The following is a 7,007-nucleotide window of genomic DNA, read 5'->3' as shown; positions in this document are numbered from 1 at the left end:
GGACTACTGTCCTCAAGACATTGAGGTAGAAGTGTCAATACGTCAGTTGGCTGTGCTGTCAGGAAACGTAAATCTGCAAGTCTGCACACAGAGAAAATATCTGATGCTATGGGCAAGCTGAAGAGTTCTAGGAAAGAAGGGAAATGAGAAGTGGGGGGCTCCAACATGCACGATTAGACACAAGAAGATCTCAGCTGAAAGGGAAAAGTGCAATAAACACACCTTTCTGTCAATCAATCCATGCTTATTTCTAATGTAAAACTTGGAATGCGATTTCTAAGTGAGAGAGCATTTACATACACTGTACTGACATTTCATATGGCTTGGCTCTATCACCCCACCTCTCTGCCTCCTTTGAAAGTCATAGAGGTGGTATTTCTGCTAATAACATTTTATGTGTTAAAGAAAAAACCTCATACCTACCACAAGAATCATTTAAAGTTCTCTATCCCAGAACTTACATTTGTAGTCCTTATGCTATATATTAAGCCTGTGTGATGGAAAAGATCATTTTTCACGAATTAAACCAATTTAGATGATGAAAAATCAGAGCATTTAAAATCTCTCAGTCCATACTGATAGCTTTTTAGAACACTTTTGCTACCATTCTTTGTCCTTACCAGCACTGAATCTGATCTCTGTCAATTTGATTCATAAAATATTATCCAATTATCTCAGATAGCTGTATGAAATAACTTACCTTATAGAACCATAAATGGTGCTGCTATATAAATGAGACCGAAAGACTTCCAAACACAGAACTGGGTTCAAACTCAAACCATTTAGAAACCATAATAAGTACCCCATAATCTCACTGAACTAAGTTGAAATAAAAATATGGTTATTTATTTCAGACCCTCCTTCAAAGAACAAAGCTTCTGACGAGGTGGTCCTAAGTCCACTGAGCTGTGTGGTTCAAGCCAAACTCTTCACAAATCTCTCTGCTAGTAAGGACTACCAGAATGCAGCTCAGTGACACAGACTCAGGGTAATTGCACTGTCAAATTTAGGTAGGAATTTCAGTAACATCTTATTAATGATTCTAGCATGGCTTGGAAAATGGGCAAGCAATGCCTAACATATTTTTGGTCACACAATTAGCGTAGATTCACATGTAGTCTAAGGCCATACCACCCTGAACACGCCCATCTCATCAGATTCACATGTGAATTTATTGATATGAACTCTATTTTCTGGTTATCTCAAGAATAAAACATCCTACCTGTGCAGGTACCCTCCTTAAATTCAATGTTCAAAATTTTTTCACCTCACTACCTAATGTTAATGACCAGATCAACCTTCATTACAATTTATATCTTTCTTACTGGTTGTACATGTCTTGGTTACTTTTCTTTCCTGAGACAAAATATTCAACACCCAAAGTTAAAGTGGGAAAGGTTTATTTAGCTCACAGTTTGTAGAGGTTTCAGTCCATAATTGGCTGGATCCAAAGCAGGGTGGCACATGGCAGAGGGCAACAGTTCCTGGTGATGGAAAACAGCAAAAGCAGCAAAAGGAGAGTGAGGCAAGCCACTTCCTGTCCCTCAGGTAGTATCCAATCTATGGGGATTAGGATGATAACAATCCAACCAATGACTGATCAGGAATCACCCACCCTTAATCCCAGCATTGCACCGTCAATTAATTACCCACTCTAGAGTCTGCCACCTCCAAAAAAGTCCTGATAACATAAGATTTTAGGGGGGGATCTTATGCTAACAGCACACAATTTTCTTAAAAGTGTAACATTTCTACCCCTACAAAAACTAAGGGACTCCACTTTTACTGGATCAAGTTAGTTGGCTTTGCCTGCGATGAACTTGCTCCAACAGTTGTCATGATATATGTGTTGCTTCAAGTTTCCAGCTTCAAGTTAGACTCTTGCTTAGAGATGCTTTCTTTGGAGAGAGGGCAAGGGTTGCGGGCTCTAGAAGGGGACAGCTTGGATTTGAATCCCAGGATGAACCTTTTACCATTTTCCAAGATCCCAGTTAAGTTATTTAACTATAGAGAGGTGATGCCAGTAGCACCTAAGGCATCATCTATAGAGAGGTGATGCCAGTAGCACCTAAGGCACCTAGGCAACTGGTTAGGCACTGTAAGTGCTGCCGTCATCCTTTCGCACGTTTGGTTTTATTACTGATTTTTGTTTGTGTACACACACTGTTAAGCATGTGAATCTGTCCACATAAATTTCAGCCCCCTCTCCCTCCAGTAAATAAATACGCCATAGCGTTTTCACTCCTACTGCTCCTGCTTCTCTATCTCACCTCTCCAATGGGAGACTGGAGAACCAATTTTACAAGGCTGAGGTCAGGAGACAGATCTGAAAAACAAAGGAGCCCCTGGCAGCTGTTGGGGGAGGCATTCTGAGTTCAGCTAGAAACTGGAAATGATGTCTTTCCAGCAGTAAGGAGCACGAATATTACTTGTGTTTTCAGTGTCTCGCTATGAGGTTCAGGCTGGCCTGGACCTCACTTGTAGCCCAGGCTGGCCTCGAACTCCCAACGATCCTCCTGCCTCAGCCTCCCAGGTGCTGGGATTACAGGCGTGCGCCACCACGTGCACTCTTTTAAAAGCACGCAACAATTGGCAGCGAGGTCTGCAGCTGGAATTTCTACAATCCAGAGCGCAGAGAGGGCTTAGCAGAAATAGGACTAGCTGAGGCTTGGCTCCCTGGTCCTTGGGAGCCGGATCTTATCAGCCTGGGCTCCCTCGGTCCAGGCCATGCCCTGCAGAGGGTTGGACTAGGACCAGGGTCCTAACGGCTGTGGGACTTTGTACCTCTAACTCCCAGGAGTTGAGCTGGGTAGAGGGAACTGGAATCTGCTTAGCTTGGGGTGCATAACACTGGGAGCGGGGTGGGGTGGAGTTGGGGCGAGGAAGAAAGACGTTGTTACCCCCTCCTCCGCATTGTTACCTGGGCACTTCCTGTAGCGTCACAAAGGTCCCGGCTCACCTGGGGAGGGGAGGGGAGGGAGGAAAGGGGAGCGGAGGGGAAGGTGCCGGGAAGGGGCAGCACCTTTCAGCCGGCACGCCAACAGCACCCCGGACTAGGCCTGCACATGCTGCCCTGAATTCTTTCATTTATATTAACACGTGTTTGCAGCACATAACAATTACATTCGCCATGGCGAGTGATTTCTTAAACTGGCAAGCAAAGCTTTGCTTTAAGCAAATCCCCGACAGTATCGCTGCTCCAGTCTACTAAATAAAAGGCGAATCACCTTTGCTTCGCTGGTCTTTCTCTCGCACTTCCTGTATTTCCCTCGCTAGTGTTTCAAGAATCTTCCCCTTCTCCCCTCACCCCTGTGACTTCAGGCCGAGGCCTGTGGAGACCTTTCTCTTCTTGGGGTCCCTCCTGGCGGCCTCCCTGGCCCGCCCTCACTGCCTTAGACCTGTGGTACCTTGGGAACCTCTTTGCACCTCTCTGCAGCTGCCAGCCAGGATCTCACCTGGCTGAGCCCTGTCCTTTCTTCTTCATTCTGACCTAGCAACAAGCTGCCCCATTACAATGCAGACGCTTCCGCAGGGGTAGGCAAGCTTTTCTACCACCCAATTAGAACCATTCTACCGCTAGTTTTCCTGAAAATTCACACCAGTTTCAGAGGGAAGCTGATATAGTATAATCAGGGAACCTCTGGCCCAGGCTCACACTTTCCCACTTTACCTGGTCGGGTCGGGGTGAGGTATTTGGCTTGTAAAGTCAGTGAAAGGAATTGTAGATTGCAATATAAACACTACACGGTACAAGCAAAGATTTCCTAAGTCTTTACCAAAATCTGCAAAAGACTGGGGAAGATTTAATTTACAACTTATAGTAAAAATAGCCTCCTTCCATCTGCCCTTGTCTCTTCAGAGCCCCGTCATATATATGTATATATGTATATTTGTATATATGTATAATTTCACATAAATGTTCCTTTTGATTTTTCCTCTCCTACTTCCTGCTTCCGAAAACTTTCTCCCACAACTCAAACACAACAAATCTTTTGGCTTCTCGAATATGTAGGTCTACCTTCACCTGTTGGAACTGAAGAAGATATGGTTATTCTCATTGTAATTTATCTTAAACCTCAAATGTTCTTTTGTAAGCTGTTTAAACTGTCAATAAATAGAGACGTGTCACTAGAGGAGGAGATGGACAAACTCCAACTTTATTGACATGACAAAGCAGTCAATCATCATGTCTTCCTAATTTCTATTTCTTTAAGGTTTGTTCCCTTTGAGTTTTCCTAAGACGCAAGACGCACATGTTAACCTCTCTAGTATAGATGCACTGTCCAGATGCACTTTTAGAACTACACATCGTTACATTTTTACAGTCCAGCACACTATTGACTTCATAATTATCGTCGGTTTCTGAAAAATAAAAAAATACAAAAATAGTTGTTTTTGTGGATATATTCACAAAGTTCTAGTAGAAATTTTAAATATCAAGTTTTATTGGATAATATGGATAAGAATGGCCTGCAGCAAAAAACAATTTTAAATCATATTTAAGGATGTATTTTAGAAGGGACTGAGGGACTGCAGGTGTAGCTGACTTGGTGGAGAAGACCAACTGACCTTCCTTTGGAATGAACGCCACCATGACCGGACTATCAACAGGACAAAGGCCAACACTGGATCTTTGGGAAGTGTGTTGGTGAATATCGTACCGTGTTGAGTGGCCTGCTGTGTCAGGCGGGTGAGGGTCAGAGGTGCAATTTCTCAGAAAATGACCTCTTCTACATGATTTTTAGCTGAAATTCATGACAAAGGTTTCCTCTACCCTCTGCTTTCAGCTGCTTCCCTTACTGGTCATTCTGGAATATAACATCTTCACCGCTCTGAATTTCTGTTATCTGGGCTGATTTTCCTCTGCTGGAATCTTCTTACTAATCATTTAATTTAAAATAAAACTCACTATGTGCAATTTGTAAGCTTCTGTATATGATCGAGAACAAGGAAAGAATATGTATACAAAGAAAGGTAGATGGACGAAAATTAAGTAGGAAAAGGAGTAAAAAGGAAAGAAGAAAGAGTGGGCTTTTTCTCTGTTGCCTTCATCGTCCACCAGTAGGTGGGACTTAGCATCACCATGCCCAGGACATACCCACAAACTTCCTTCTAGTCTCCAGGCTTCCCTTGAATGTCTAGCTGTCACTTCAACATAACCATTTCTAAAATTATTTCTGTGGGCCTCATACCCATATTGGCTCATTTTCCTCAAAATTCACCTTTCTATAAGTTTCTAATCCAGTCGTCCTAATCCCTTCTGTGCTGTTATTAACTCTTCCTCTTCTCTCCTTGATATCAACAGTGTTTTTGTCTTCCTGATAGTTCCTTTCTCCTCCACCCTTTCCTTTCTTATTCTTAACCCAATCAGGCCATTATTACTTCACAAGTATTTGCAGTTCTAAATTCTAATAACTTTACAATTCCAGTAACTTTCACTGCTTGAAGATATTCCGTATGAAAGGAATTACTGAAAGGAGTAAATTAAAATTCCATAAAAATAATAACATGGAAAGTAATAAGCATGAACATTTCTTATATATTTTCTATGTGTCAGGCGATCTCAAGAGGAAACTTATGTGAATTAACACATGCAAGGCTCATAGTTAAACTCTATGGAATCATTAGTCTGAGAAACAGGAGAGTGGAAATAAAAATCTGCATAGTATACTGGTAGCTAGAGGACCTGGAATCGAGACCATTTGAAAAACGAGGGGGCAAAGGAGAAAAATCTCTCAATTTCCCTTCTTGGAAATGATCTAATATTCTAAGGAATTTTGCATGAAATAGGGAATGTTGAAATTCTCCAAATCCTATTCTCAAGAAGTCATTTGTAAATAAAAAATTCATCTATTTAGTGAATTTATTCAACAAATGTCACTTCTTAAGAATCATTGTCAAGGACGGTCATTTGTCACTTTGTACAATCTAAATCTGCTTCACTCCTTCCCTTACCATTACTAAAGTCTTACCTGAGGCAGAGATCAGAGCAAGGAAGAGAAGAGCTAGGAAACAGCGATGAACGATCATGGCAAAATTGCTCTGAAACAGCAGAGTGTCTCAACAAGATAAACCAATAGAAATGGAGATGACTTTACAATCAGAATTTCTCTACATAAAGGCATTCGTAGTTGATCAGGACCTTACATACTTTGGTCTTCTTAGCTTTGTGGGGAGCCACTTCCCACCACTTTTGTACCCTTCTGTTTGTTGAGCTCATACTATGACATGTGCGAGCCCTTGTTACATCTCCACAGCACCTTTGCTCATCTATTTCCCTGCACACTGTCCGTGTACTTCTGCCTCCAGTGCCTGACCTTGTGGCCCTTTATCACTTAGAAGTTCTGTACCTCCATGGACCCCTCCTGTAGCGGAAAATGCCTCCCCCCAGCCAGTACACTTCAGTTTCTTAGTTGCCCACATAATGGTTCATGTTCCAGTTCCGGTTGCTCTTGTCTCTTAGAAACAGCTGGTCCCTATGATGCATATCGTATAACCCAATCCCCAATTGACAAGCCATTCTGCTTCAGTACTTCCTGCTTGTGTATCCCATTATGAGCTCTAGACCACCAGAGATCAGGGCCTGATATTCTGGGAATGATGCTGATCAGTGCCTGTCGACATAAATAAATCTGCCACCAAATCCTGGGTGTTGTTTCAGATTTTCTGCTTGCTATCACACTTGGAGATAGAAACTCCTTGCTGGACACCATTTGCGCTGTCTCTATGTACCTGCTTTCTCTCCTGGCCATTGTGAGCACTGAGCTTAATGCCCCTTTGAGGTTATTAGCAAATGTGAATCGTCACAACCCTCAGCTCAACTTCCTGTCCTTCTATTCAAAGCTAATCAACACTGTTGAAAGTCCTCATGGGATATATGATGTCATGCTCATCTGCTTTCAACTATTCCTTGCTGCTGCTTCCCCGTTAAGTGTGAGTTGCCCAGGAAAAGGGAAAGGTCTGTAGCTTTTCTGATCATGTGCCTAGCACAGAGTCTTAGGTTGATA

The 7,007-nt window shown here is 42.5% G+C and overlaps 1 long non-coding RNA gene across 1 annotated transcript; it reads right to left on the bottom strand.

Annotated features, from left to right (window-relative positions):
• Positions 1 to 4,136: 4,136 nt before the first annotated feature.
• On the bottom strand, positions 4,137 to 6,406 carry LOC102005742. The gene is made up of 2 exons (XR_261534.1): positions 5,973 to 6,406; positions 4,137 to 4,362 (listed from the first exon to the last, which is right to left on the bottom strand). It is a non-coding gene; the product is annotated as an uncharacterized LOC102005742 (long non-coding RNA).
• Between the last annotated feature and the right edge of the window lie 601 nt (positions 6,407 to 7,007).

Source organism: Chinchilla lanigera, unplaced genomic scaffold (genome assembly GCF_000276665.1).
Source record: "Chinchilla lanigera isolate Chin_1 unplaced genomic scaffold, ChiLan1.0 scaffold00031, whole genome shotgun sequence".
Classification (NCBI taxonomy): Eukaryota; Metazoa; Chordata; class Mammalia; order Rodentia; family Chinchillidae; genus Chinchilla; species Chinchilla lanigera.
The sequence above is the reverse complement of the archived record's forward strand: the minus strand, read 5'-3'. Positions and strand labels throughout refer to the sequence as shown.